The sequence below is a fragment of the Suricata suricatta genome, chromosome 1, assembly GCF_006229205.1.
Source record: "Suricata suricatta isolate VVHF042 chromosome 1, meerkat_22Aug2017_6uvM2_HiC, whole genome shotgun sequence".
Classification (NCBI taxonomy): Eukaryota; Metazoa; Chordata; class Mammalia; order Carnivora; family Herpestidae; genus Suricata; species Suricata suricatta.
The window spans coordinates 96,648,693-96,663,871 of NC_043700.1; positions in this window are offsets into that span (position 1 = coordinate 96,648,693).

Genomic DNA, 15,179 nt, shown 5'->3' on the forward strand with positions numbered 1-15,179 from the left:
GCAGGCAAGTTTCTGAATGGAAAGGTCTATTTCTTTTATCATAACGTGTAGGGAAGACAAGAACACGAAAATAACTATCAAGGATAGAAATTAATATCAGTATAGGGCTTTCACATTTCATCCTTGTTTCAGTTCTTGCGGGGTAGGCTAGACGGATATTTTTGTTATTTTACAGATGAAGTTGAGATTTAGCCAGTAGAAAGCTGCAGAGACAGAGTTTGTAGTATTTTCAGCAGAGAAACGCTGGAATAAACGTGCGTAAGTGGAGAGGAGCGAGGAGAGGAAACTTGAGACGTTGAGGTGGGATATTATTGCAGGCTGAAGGTGAAATCTCCTAGACTTGAGAAGTTGACAAGAATTGAGAATATTACCGCTTTGTAACTAACACCGTTACAACCACCACTCACTGAAACAAAATTGAGTTTATTTTTTCAGTTATTTTAAGCGGATAAACTTACTTTTATGGGCATAAAGGAACCGGATGCTCGTGCCGCCAACCATCGTCTTTTTTGGAGAGGCTGTATCAAGCTTAGTTAAAAGCAGGAACTCCAACCTACGTGGGTTCAAATTCTGACTCTGCCTTTGGATAGTTCTGTGACCCTGGCCAAGTTAGCCTATGTGCATCACTTTACTCATCTGCAGCAAAGGAGTGTTAAATCTATTTATTATGAGGGATAAAAATGAGTTAATACATGTAAGATGCTTAGAACAGTGCCTGGCATGGAGTAAGTGCTATTTAAGTGTTTGCATATTATTTTGTTAATATTTGATTCAGAGGTAATAGGCACTGTAACTCCTTTACAGGATCCATTCTACTAGTTTTGTCTCTTCTTACACGTTTTTTTTCTACCAGAGATACATTGTAGTTTCTTTCAGTTGTACCACTTGCAATCCACATACTCAGTAAATTACTTACATTTTTTTGTGAAGGCCTTCTGTGTCTCAAGAATAGTTCATGTGTTACAGAACTGGGGTGGAGAAAAATCTGTTCCTCAACAAGTTTATATTCTCTTTGGAGGAGGCAAATAATAAATCTTAAACCAAAAAATGAAACAATTTCACATATGAATGCTGTCAGAGAATGGTGATGCTATGTTAATAGGGGTGATTGCAGAAAGAGGTTGTTTTTTAGAGGTGGCATTTGAGTGTAAATAAATTCTCAGTAATGAGAAGGTGCAGCCATGATACCTGGAGGAAAGAAAAAGTATTTCAAGCAGAAGGAGCCACATGAACCAAGAATGAGTTAGGATGAGCTTAACATGGTCTGGAGACGAATTGTGAAGGAGGAAAGTGGACAGAAATTAGGTCCACGTGCTCAGACAGTTGATTGATTTACAAATAGGCAAGGGCCTTACAGAGTAGAGGCCATTCAAGCCCTTTTTACATCATAAGTTCTTCCATAGTACAATTTCACAACAGAACGGGCTAACTTCATCGTTTAAATCGTTACAGTCTTTCAGTGGGCGTTTACTAATTTCTCTTTCTGTGGGAAGTGAATGGGCCTTTATTGAGGTAGTCTGTCCCTTCCTGGGGGGCAGCTTGGTAGTGGAGATAGAATGGAGTTCGACTTCAGGTGAACTTCAGTTCAGATGGACTTCGGATGAGTTAAGTAATTTGTGACTAATCTGTGTCTTCGTTTAGAAGTAATAATTACTTTGTGTACAGTTGAGAGAATCTAACACAGCATTTTGAACAGGATAGCCATTCAAATACTAGTTTCCTTCCGTTTTGGGCTTGGTAGAGGCTTTCCTTGAAACCACCCAGATTTGCCGTCTCAGATTGCTGTTCTGAGATTGCCACTTGATTGCTTTGCCTTTGCTTTCCTCCACTTTCGTAGAATTTCCACCCTTCTTTCCTACTTTCATTATTACATTAGTGTGATTTTAACACTGCAACATCTGCCTTTTATTGGAGTTCATCCAAAGATAATAATCAGTCTCTACTCACATCTACATATCTTCACAAAATAACCTCAGTTTTAGTAAAATTTTGAACCACCCAAGGAATCTTTGTTTCGTGTTTTCAGAGGAAGAAGTTTTTGAAGTTTGAAAAGAGGTTCAGATAGTGTTGTACATTCTGCTCTTAAAAAGGAATCTGTTTGAATTAACATATTAACCTGGATTATCTGTCTAAAAATAACCCATCTTTCAACAAAATATTTGAATATACATCTTTTTTCCTCTTTATTAGACATCTGTTGCTTTGTCTGATCAACACCCTTCTATTTTTGGAGAAATGCCCTTCCCTGATCCCACATTATTCTGATGTTATTGCAGGCATAGGTACGACCAGGCCCTATTAACCATGGAGCCCCTACCCTTTCTCCTCCTCATTGCCTGTTCACCCAGGCAGCGTTAAAGAGACTTCTTTCGTCAGTCTTGACATGTGAACTCTTGGAGAGAGTAGGTCTTTCCTTCTCTAGAATTATGAACTCTTAAGAACTACGCAAGTGTGGAACTGTCAGGGACCATGTTGCCACCAGATGGACAGAATGTGTTTGAAAATGAAGTCAGACAGAGGCCAGCAAACCGAGAGAAAGGGAGAAAAGTAGAACCCTTATGCAGAAATAGTTTGCGCTAGTTCTTGGACTTTCCATTTGATGAGCCAGTACATTTGAATGGGCCTTTGATTTAGTGTGTCCAGAAGAATCCTGACTACTTCTGTTAGACTGTAAAGATCCATGTCTTATTAATCTTTGCAGCACCCACTGAAACTGGCAGTGTGCCTTTTAAGTGAATGAATAGTCTATTATAGCACATCTGGTGAAAGAAATTAATAGGTGGATAAATAAATGAATAAATGGAGTCTTACAATTTTATTTACCATATATGTCTGTACAATAGAAATTGGTTTTCCAGAAATTATACTTGAAAAAAATATTGTAAAATGTTAATTTTGGTTATCTCTGGGTGGTGGGATTCTGGGAATTTTTTTTCTTTTTGAACTTTCTTCTTTATGAATTTCCCAGATCTTCTCTAAGGCATATGAGTAGCTTTTATCATCAGAAAAGTTAAAAATAAAGCTGTGTTTTCCTTTTCTTTTTCTGACACATTTAACTTTTTCTTTAAAGTGATTTTGCCTTTCAACTACATTTTAACAAAGACTTGTGCTGTTGCTTTTCAAGACTCAAACTGGAAACCACTTAATTAATATGTGAGAAGATTTTATGTATTGACAACTGCTGTGGTCTGAATGGTTGTGTTCCGCCCCCCCCCCCCATTCACCTGTTGAAATCCTAACCCCCAAAGAGGATCATGTGAGGAGGTAGGGGTCTTTGGAAGGGGAGGTTGGAGTCCTCATGAATGGAATGAATACTCTTTAAAAAAAGAGATTCCCACTGAGGTCCCTGACCTCTTCTACCACCTAAGGATGCCATAAGAGGTCTGCAACGCAGAGAGAGCCCTCATCCATCTATGGCAGGACTCTGATTTCAGTCTTTAGCCTCCAGAATGGCGAGAAATAAATTTCTACTGTTTATAAGCCACCCAGTCTGTGGTATTTTGGCTATAGCAGCCTAAACAAAGACAAAAATGACTGAGCACTGATAAGTCACATGTAGTGTGTATTTTCCTTCCATATGTTTCTTTGATAAATTAAAAACCTTACATTATCAAGTTAATCTCTAGTTTCTATGGAATAGTTAAAAGAGCTTCCTTTTCTTTCTTTTGCTATTCTCAGATACCTATATGCGATCTCATATTATTTTAAGCTCTTCCTGTATATTTAGAGGAATAAAAAAATTATATCTTCTTATAAATATGACAAAATGGGGGAGAGTAGAAATGGGACATTTTGATTTACATTGAACCCAGATAGTTGTAACAAGTGGGTAATCCTGGACACACAAAAAATTAGGTATATCACTCTGCCTCAGCAAATGGCTGAAGCTCTTTAATTTGTTCTCATCTGTAAAAAAGAAGATTTGTGCTCATTGATAAAAATATGTAAGAAATGATATGATTTAAGGTCTAAAAAATAAATATGTTCCAGAAAAGTTCTCTGCCAATTATATTTCTACAAATAAGATCATGTCTTAAGTAGAATTAGAAATAATAACATAAAATAGTAAAAGAATTATTGTGGCTTAAACTCATTATAACTCCAATAACTATTATCAGGCATATGGTAAATAAAATAATGCCCTCCCCTCAGAGTTATCCTCCTCTTCATCCCAGGAGCCTGTAACTATGTTACCTTGTATGGCAAGAGTTATTTTGCAGATGTGACAAAATCAAGGATTTTGAGATGGGGACTTTATTCATGTGGACCCAATGTAATCACAAGGATGCTTATCAGAGAGAGGAGGCAGTACAGTCAGAGGGAAGGAATGAGACAGTGTGAGAATGTGATAACAGAAGCAGAGATCCGAGTGGAGAGAAGATGCTGTAACTGGTAGGTTTGAAGATAGAGGTTATGAGCAGGAGTGCATGAAGCCTCTAGAAGCTGGAAAGGGCAAGGAAATAGGTTCTCCCCTGGAACCTTCAAAATGAATGTAGATGTGGGTACATCTTAGACTTCTCACTTGTAGAACTAACTATAAGATAATAAATTTATGTTACTTCCAGCCATTAAGTTGGTCATTTAAAGGAGCAAGAGGAAATAGAGACTATCAGATAAAATGCAGGTGCTAAGTTACAATTGAATATCAATAAACCCCAAGTAATTTTTTTAATAATTTTATCCAATTTATTCCACATATCACATTTTTTATACTAAAAAATTATTTGTCTGAAATTCAAATGTAACTGGGAATCCTGTTTTTGTTTTTTATTTTTTACTAAATCTGGAAACACTAAACTGTTATAAGGTGCCTTATTTATTCACTTACATATTAATTTCTACCTCTAGTTTTATATATGAAGTTTTCTTAAGGGAAGATGACTGTATTCATTATGTTATATTGTTGTAGGAAATTATACTATTCATGAAGCAGTATTTACCTGAAAATTCCTCATTGGAGTGTGAGGATGTATAGTTAAAAATATTATGTGCCAATGGCTCTTCTCTGGAACTTCTGTCTGGCACAAAAAGGGGGAGTCTACAGATAACATCTCATAATTTTAAAGCTTTATGGGGGTCTGAAAGATTATCTAGTACAGGACTTGCAAAGTCAAGTGACTTCAGGGTCCAGTCAAATAAGTGAAGCTGGTTGGTTATAGGGCCATAGGACGTAATAGGACTGTGGTGACCCACACAACGCATGCCCTTTCTAAGGGGATCCAAATATTGTTAAAACTCTAAGAGAAAAAAAAACCAGACAAACAAAAAACATAGGTCGGATTTTCTGAGGCCCTCTCTCAGTCTTCATCAACCCAATCCATCTAAACTCTTGAAGCACAATGTGCTTACCATGCAAATTCACCCTTCTGAGGAGTTCCTTATTCCCTTTCAGCCCGATTTCTGGTCCCAGACTCCTCCTTTATAAATTCGAGTGTCTCCTGAGTCGACTTTATCTTTAAAAACCATCCACATTCTTGCAACTTTTAAACATGATCCACTGACCAGCAGCATCAGCTTCAAGGTCACCAGGGTACCAGTTGAAATTCGGAGAAGCACTGATCTAAATTTTTTGAAGAGATATGTTTGTTCTTGTCCATTGGTCTGGGATTCCCAAACTGTTTTATGTAAAATGTGCTTGCCAATGTCATCTACACTCCTCCCCCAGGTGACACTACTGAGGGCTTACAGAGTTCTGGAGCAACGTGGAGGCAGAAAAGGAGTTACAGAGTTCCTAATGTGTGCCAGGCAGTGTGATTGGTGCCAGCAAAGTTGTGCTATCATACAAAGATTTCCAACTTGTTCTTCACTGATTTTATAGGCAAGCTTTCAATTACAACCTAAACTTGAGCTATATTTCAACAGCATGGATTTAAAAAAATTAATAGACATTTTTAAGAGCACAGCAAAATTGAGTGGAAAATACAGAGTTCCCATATACCCCTCCTTCCCCGTCCCCACCACATACATGCAGCTCCCCCCACAATCAACATGCCTCGTCCATGTGCTTCATTTGTTACAACTGATGAACCCCCAAAGTCCATAATTCACATTAGAGTTGACTCTTGGTATTGTACATTCTATGGGTGTGGGCAAATGTAGAATGTCACATATTTGTTAATAGTGTATCACACAAAATAGTTACTTTGCCCTAAAAATCACCTATGCTCTCCTTATTCATTCCTCCCTCTCCCCTAACCCACGGCAGCCACTAACCTTTTTACTGCCTCTACAGTTTTGCCTCTTCCAGAATGCCATGTAGTTGGAATTATACACTATGTTACCTTTTCAGATTGTCTTCTTTCACTTAGCAATGTGCCTTGACGGTTCTTCTTGTCTTTCTGTGGCTTGAAATCTCATTTCTTTTCATCACTGAATAATCCATTTTATGGATGTATTTTAATTTGTCTATCCATTTACCTACTGAAGGGCATCTTGATTTCCAAGTTATCACAATTATGAATAAAGGTACTGTAAACATTCACATATAGGTTTTTGTGTAGACATCAGTTTTCAGCTCATTTGGGTAAATACTGAAGGGCACAGTTGCTGGATCACATGGTAAGAATATGTTCAGCACTGTAGGAAACCTGTCAGACTATATTCCAGAGTGGCTGTACCATTTTGCATTCCAACCAACAATGAATAAGGGATCTTGTTGCTCCACATCTGTACCATCATTTGCTTTTGTCAGTGTTTTGGATTTTGACCATTCTAAGAAATGTATAGTGATATCTTGTTATTTTAATTTGTGATTCCTTAACAGCATATGATAGTAATATATGTTGAGCAAATATATGTGCTTGTTTGTCATCTGCAAATCTTTGGTGAGGTGTCCAGGTCTTTCACCCATTTTTAATAGAGTTTTATATTTTCTTACTCTTGAGTTTTAAAAGTTCTTTATAAAAAAAACTTTTTTAAAGAGTTCTTTGTGTATTTTGGATGATAGATATGTGTTTTGCAATATTTTCTCCCATTCCATGGCTTGTCTTATTCTATTTTGTCAGTGTCTTCCACAGAACAGAAGTATTTAATTCTAATGAAGTCCAACTTGTCAATGTTTCTCTTATGGGTTGTGTCTTTGGCATTCTATCTAGAAAGTCATCCTCTCCAAACCCAAGGTCATCTAGATTGTCTTCTGTGTTCTTAAGTGTTGTCTACTTTTTCCATTAGAGTTCTTAGCATGTTAATCATAGTTATTTTAAATTCCTGGTCTGATCATTTTAACATCCTTGGCATATCTGCGACTGACTCTGATGTTTGCTGTCTTTTCAAACTTTATTTTTTGTTTTTTAGCATGCCTTGTAACTTTTTTGTTGAAAACCAGACATCATGTACTTGATAAAAGGAGCTGGAGTAGATAGGCTCTTAGTGTCAGTAAGGTGTAGTCATATGATTTGGTCCCACTCTTTTACTGAGCCTGCGCCCTTAGGCTGTGACCTTTACAAGTGGTTCTTGGTTTCTCACCCCCACTTTCCTTAGGTAAAACAGGGAAACTAGTGGGGAACGGACTCGGGTTTTCTTCTCCCTCCCAGGCCAGGTGAGCTCTGGTGAAACCCCAGTCTGCTGGGCTCTGGTGACACAGTTTCACTATGGCAGGCCTTATTGAGAAGAAGAGAGTGTTCTACCCTGTACCAAAATGTCTACTGTTCCCCTCCCCTTGCCAGAACCATGAGAAGACTATTTTCCCAATCTTCACTGTTAGAGCCTGGTAGGGCTTCTGGAGGTAAAACTCACAAAAGAGTGGGAGTCATCCTATGAGTGGCCCCCAACTGGACTTTTTAACTCTCAGACTTGTCTACACTGAACTCCAACAATTAGTCTATTACAGCTTAGGTTTCCTACGACAGAGGTTCCTGTGGAGATTTCTGTGTGAGTTTCTGTTCTGGTAAGTTGTGGTTCTCTGTATCTGCCTGTCAGCCTCTCCAGATTTTGCGGTAGTGGTTTGTTCTGTTACCTCACTTCCTGTGGCACATCTAAGAAAGTTGTTGGCTTTTAGTTTGTTCTGCTTTTTTTCTTTTCCTGTGGACAAGAGTGATCATTTCCAAGATAGCTGTGTGCTAGACGAGAAACTGGAAGTCACGTGAAGTAAAATCTTAAAACAGATTCTTTTATTTAACAAACATGCTAACACTGTGTGCCAGGTCTTGATTTACATGCATAAAATATTAATCCTAATAACTACCCTATGAGGTAGGTGAAATTATTATCTCTGTTTTACAGATGGGGAAACCCAAGGCACAGAGAGATTGATTGCCTGGGGTCACACAGCTAGTAATTTATAGAACCAGGATTCATTTGCAGGCAGTCTGTCTCAAACAACTGTATTTATAACCACTGCCCTGTGCTGCTTCTTATGAATGGGAATGCCTTTCTATGCCAAGTGTATGATCTTCACATTAACAGTGAATCAATTTATTTTCTTTTTCTGTAAGGATCTTAACTTCCCTCTCGTGATGACATTGATGTCTACAGTTGACCCTTGAATAACATGGGTTTGAACTACATGGGTTGACTTATATGTGATTTTCTTTCTGATAAATACAATACAGTGCTGTAAATGTATTTTCTTTTCTCTAGCTTATTTTGTTTTAAGAATCCAGTATGTAATACATATAACATACAATATATATTTAGTCAATTGTTTGTGTTATTGGTAAGGATTATGGTCAACAGTAGGCTATTAGTAGTTAAGTTTTTGGGCAAGTTAAAAGTTATATGCAGATTTTCAATGGTGTGGAGGTTGAGGGGTTAGCACTCCTAACTCTTGCATTGTTCAAGGATCAACTGTATGCAGAGAAGAATGCTGTTATTATTAGATTACCGAGACCCAACTTCTTATGTTCAGACTTGACATGGAATTAAAAGTCCAATCATGAAGTAGGGCTCATTAATGCAAAGAGACATGATGAGATCCAACTATATTCCCAATGCTTGCATACAGACAAGAGTGAGATTGTAATTTAGCTTTTATTAATAAGCAATAGGAGAACTTGTACGTGTAAAAGTGGTGTTGGTTCTTGATTGAGAGACTCTTACAGAATATGTCATCTGTACAACCTTAGCCACTCTCTTCTAGCCCTAAACCCCAAGGATGCTGCACCTATAACTATTCAAATTAATGATTTAAGAAGGAAGGGTTCTACTTTATTTCTTGTTTTCACCTTGTTTACCTCTACCTAAAGTTGCCTAGGAAGAAGTCTTAGATTGTTTCAGAAGCAAAAGTTTCAGCAGAAGTGAAAGAATACCAGATGATGGTGACTGTCAAAAGAGGTAATAGTGGACAGCCAGTGGGGCGCCTGGGTGGCTCAGTCATCTGAGCGTCTGGCTTCAGCTCAGGTCATGATCTCATGGATTGTGGGTTTGAGCCCCGCGTCGGGCTCTGTGCTGACAGCGCAGAGCCTGGAGCCTGCTTTGGATTCTGTGTCTCCCTCTCTCTCTGACCCTACCCTGCTCATGCTGTCTCTCTCTGTCTCTCAAAAATAAATAAAAAACATTTAAAAAATTTTTTAAAAAATAGTGGCCAGCCAAGACAAGAAGGTGGTTTCATGTGGCCATGTCTCTTTAACAAGCAATAAAGTATTATTTTGAGCTACTACTTCAGTGATAGGCAGCCTCAAAGATGGCTCCCATTGATCCCCACTTTCTGGTATTCAGGTTCTATATAATGCTCTCCCTTTGAATGACTTGCCTTGAACCAATAGACTACCTTAACATTTAGGGGATGATATCCCTGTGATTAGATTACAAGAGAATGTAAATTCCACCTTCCTAGGAGTTTCTTTCCCTTGTTAGCTTTGATGAAGCAGGTTTCTATCTTAGGGGTCCCAGATCGCAGGGAAGTAATAGCGTCCTCTGGCCGACAACCTTATAGATATTGAAGCCCACAATCCTCAGCCCAAATGGAATTGAATACTGCCAGTGATCACATAAGTGAGCTTGGAAATAGAGCCTTCCTAAGTTGAACTTTCAGATAAGACTTCAGCTCTAGCTGATCTTGAGTGCAGCCTTAAGCAGACCCAACTGAGTTGTGCCTGGATTCGTGACTCACAGAAACTATGAGAAAATAAATGTGTATTGTTTAAGCTGCTGAGAAGCAATAAAAAGCAATGCAATTTCTAACACAAACTCTTAGGTAAGCATTTCTTCTGGATTTCATATTTCCACTGACCTAGTCTCATCTTATTGATAGTGCAAACAAAATCTACATTTAATATTTTGCAACCTCTGAGTTTATCAAAATGATGCTAAAATAGTTTGTGAAGGAATTTGTAGCACATAAATGCTAATTCTGTATCACTTAAGTGTGCTTTCTTTAGTGACCAGGAAATTTTTTGATGATCTCTAAGAAGCTAACTGAAAAGAAAGCATGGTTTGTATCTCAAGAATTTTGTTATAGTTAAGTACTACTGGATTAAGACCATAATTTTCATCTCTAGCAATATAAAATGTAGGGTAAAATGACTTTTAATATGCAGATGTAAAAGCCTTGGCCAACTTTACTTTTACTTAAAACAAAAACACAGCCTGAACATGTAGTTTTTGAAGTCATTGACAAGCAAAAAAGCCATTCAGCAGTGGATTTTTTTTATCTGATCTGATAATACTCTCTGAAAAGGCAGATGCATATTAGAATCTCTGTTATGAGTACATATCTGTAAAAAGAAATACCAGTATCTACATATAAACAGAGACTAGATAGGAAGGCTAAAATTAACAGATATTATGTATTATGTCTGATGGTAGCATTTTTCTTTAATTTTTGTTTCTGATATTACTAATAAAAATTAGATTGTGTACCAAATAAGAATCTAAAAGAATATAGTCATTTATATAAATATTTTTGTGAGTATGCTATGTGCCAGGCTCTAGTCTAAGCACTGGAATAACGTAGTAAACAAAATAAACAAAGTTCCTTGGAGCTTATGTTACACAGATAAGTGGACAGGAAATAATCAACAAACAAGCAAATGAATAATGCCTGGCAATGACAAGTAATAGGTTTGGGTGAGAGAGAGTGGCCAGAAGGTTACTGTGCAGATAACATACTCAGGAAGGGGCCTCTCTGATGGGTAGGCATTTGAGGAAACCTGGAAATGTGCGAAATGGCTGATTAAGTAAGTGGACTTTAGTATTCAAATGACCAAATAGGCTGTGAGGGAGGTTGCTGGAAACAAATAAACGACTTCTTTGAGGTTCTGTGGCATGTACCATACACAGCTGGACATGGTTTTATGAGAGGAAAATTTAAAAGCCCAGGTTCCAGAGCTAGCCTCCTGATTTAAATTCCAGCTCTGTAGCTTATTAGCTGGGTGACCTTGGGCAAGTTATAAACCTCTCTGGAAAAAAAACAAACTGAGGCTAATAATTACATCCTCATAAAGTGGTCAGGAGGGTTAAATAATCTGTGAAAAGCAGTTAGAATAGGCCTCAGCCTATTTAACAATAATAAACATTAGCTACTGTTCTTAATAAGTTTTCTAGATTACAATATTTATTCTTTATTAAGAATATTACTCTCCAGAGGTAAAACGATCTGCCTTTTATAATGTCAGAGCTCTAGCCTTCAAATTTGCAAATTCAATTTCCTAAGTAGCTTTCCTGGCCTCAAGGAAAGTTCCAACACAGGAGCCCAGATATATCTTTCCAGACATCTTAGGTATAACATACATTGTTAAAACAGAGATAGAAAGAAGTAGGTGTCAAGGGTTCTTTGAAATCATCTAACAAAGTCATACATTTTTTAAAATGTAATATTTATAGTGGTTCAGGGCATGGACTTTGGCACCAGGCAGCCTTGAGTTTAGATCCTGCCTTGGGTAACAGTGGTGTCTTGGACATATCATCCTACCTCTCTAAAATGGAGTTGATATAGCTGATACCATAGTAGCATTTCTTATGTGCCAGATACTTTTCTAAAATGTTTACCTACATTAGCTCATTCAGTGTTCACAATACCTTTCCAGAATGATTGCTATTATTTGTCCCATTTTACAAATGAGCAAACTGAGGAAGAGATCAAATGACTTTCTCAAGGTCACACAGCCATTTAAGTGACAGAGTCAGGATTTGATTGGATTCTGTGGCTCTAAGTCTGTGTACTTAAAACCCTTATACTGTAATAACAGCTTCTACCTCATAAGTAGAACTATATTAAAAGAGTTTGTGTTTAAGCACTTGGCAAAGTGCAAGACACTATGTAAGTGCTCAATAAACATTTGTTGAATGATTATGCACAGTCATAGATAATTATATCATAGTAAATAATCTATGTACATATTTTATTATGGCTGAATAATTTAATTAATATTTCAGTTAATATCAATATTTCAATTGTTTTTCACCTTCTTAGGTAACCTTGTATTATTACATCAACTTTACAAATCCATTATAGTCTAATAACCCTATTGGATTACCTGGCAAAATTTGTTTGTACTGAGCCCATGCTGGCTCCTGATGGTCACCTCTTATGTTTCTAAATGCCCACAGACCATCTGTTTGAGAATCTATTTTAGAATTTTGCTTGCAATCAGTGTCAAGCTCATCATTTACATATTTGTCTTCTGTGCATTTCTGGAACTTGGGGAACTTCTAGTTCTCTTCAAGATGAAAATCTAGTTTATATTACTGACATGCTTCATTAGTGATGAAAACTATTAGAAATTTTCTACCTAGTTTCAATTTTTTTGTTAAAGTAATGGGATGACTGTGTTATACTAGAAAAGCATTTGAAGCACACAACTAGCAAATCACTTCTATTTCAAACCCATAACTGTATCAGATTGTGGGGCTGATCCAGCATAAAATTAGATTACTCATCTGTTAGAGGAAATTTTCCAACAGGAAAATTTAGGTAGGATATGAGTCATATAATCTGACATTCTTCTGCTATCTAAATAAATCCTATTTCTTTTAACTAAACCATATGTTTTAAAAGAGTAAAGAAAAACTAAAAATGCAAAATTTCTGTACATTGAACCCCTCAACCAATTAGATATTTTATACATTTGAATTTCTGAGTTATACCTTCACCTTAAAAATAGGTCATTTTCTTTGCAGCAAATCTTTCCAGCTGCATTTCTTTTCTTAATGATTTCTGATTATTTGAATATAGCAAAGAAATTAAGCTACACATACTTTTGTTTTCTTTCTAGGTGGTATTGTTTAGAGCAAAAGCTAGTAGTAAGTTTTGAAATATTGAAATGTATAGTGCATGGTCTCCCTTCTTAAATTTTCTAAAGGTCAATGACATTGTTAGATGATAATTAAACTTCATATCTTAAGTTGGTCAAATTGTATTTCATTTCTACAGTGTACACTTAAGATGGTAATAAGTTGCTTCCATTGGGAAGTTTAGCTGTACGAGTTACAATCAGGGCACCACGGACGATGGCTTACCCATGGTAACCTGAGGCTGCACCTCCCCCTCCCATCCTCTTTCCTCCTCTAGTTTGATCTGCAGAGAGGTGAGGATGAGTTGTGCAACTAAAAAGGATGGGGTGGTAAGAGAAGAAAACAAGACAGAGCAGACCTTGGTGAATCTTAGAGGAAAACTAATCTCTTGTTTTTCAGGATTTAAAGTCCATGTAAGGCCACCTGGTGGCTCAGTTGATTGAGCATCCCACTTCCTCTCAGGTCAGATCTGGTTCATGAGTTCCACCCTGCATTGAACTCTCTGCTGTCAGCATGGAGCCTGCCTTCAGTCCTCTGTCCACTTCTCTCTTTGCTTCTCCTCTGCCAGCATTTTCTATCTCAAAAAATAAACACTTAAAAAAATAAATGAAATAAAGTCCACGTGAGTGTGTATATGCATGTGTCTCTTTGTGTGTTTGTGGATTTAAATTTTTTTAATGTTTATTTATTTTGAGAGAGAACCTGCACACACGTGCACAAGTTAGGAAGGGGCAGAGAAGGGGACAGAGGATCTGAAGCAGTCTCCGTGCTGACAGCAGAGAGCCCAATGGGGGAGACGAACTTGGAACTGTGAGATCATGACCTGAGCCAAAGTCAGATGCTTAACCAACTATACTACCCAGGCACCCCTGACCATTCCTTTTTAGTCTGTTTTGGGGATTCCTTTTCCTTAGTTCATCTCTCAAGTGTCAGTATTTCACTGAATTCTGTCTCAGAAAACTACTCCCTAGTTTTCCACTTCCCTCGTTTCAATTACCAGTTATGTGCTGATTATTTCCGAAGCTAATGTGCCAACCCAGACCTCTTCTGGATTCTGGATTTCTCTAAATGTTCTGTAGACATTTCTTTTTTTTTTAATACTTTTTTTTTATGTTTCATTTATTTTTGAGAGAGACAGAGAGAGAGAGAGAGAGAGAGAGAGAGACAGTGTTGAGCAGGGGAGGGTCAGAGAGAGAGGGAGACACAGAATCTGAAGACGGGCTCCAGGCTCTGAGCTAGCTGTCAGCACAGAGTCCAACGTGGGGCTCGAACCCATAAACCGTAAGATCATGACCTGAGCTGCAATCAGACACTTAACTGACTGAGCCACCCAGGTGCCCAGAGACATTTCAAATTCACTGTGTCTTCAACTGAATTTAATATCTTTCTTCCCAAACTTGTTTTTTCTTACATGCTCTCTAGTGAATAGTAGCACCACAGTAGCCAGTAAATCAGAGTATTAATCTTGACTCCTTTCTTACTACATCCAGCTCTTCTCATAAATCACCCCCTCCAGCTGAGGCTACCTACTAAACATCTAACCCATTTGTTCTCTCCAGCCCCATTGTCATGACCACAATTCAGGTCACTATTGTCTTTCCTCTAAATTATTGTTTTGGCTCCCAACTTAGCCTCCAAGTATCTAGTCTTCTCTTCTTCTGCTTCATTTTCCTCATTATGTATGATGCTTCTAAAACAAAGCCAACCGTGCTGTTTTACATACAGCCCTTCTATGATTTCACGTTGCTTTAAGATAAACTCCAAACTGTACACCATGGTTTACAGTACCTTTTATAATTTAGTCCCTGTTTATTTTCCCAGTCCCATATGTAAACACTTTTTAAAATCTAATCTTCCTTGATCTGCTCAACTGTTTTTTTGGATTCTATATATTATGACCCAGCAATAGCACTGCTAGGGATTTACCCAAGGGATACAAAAGTGCTGATGCATAGGAGCACATGGACCCCAATGTTCATAGCAGCACTGCCAACAATAGCCAAAACATG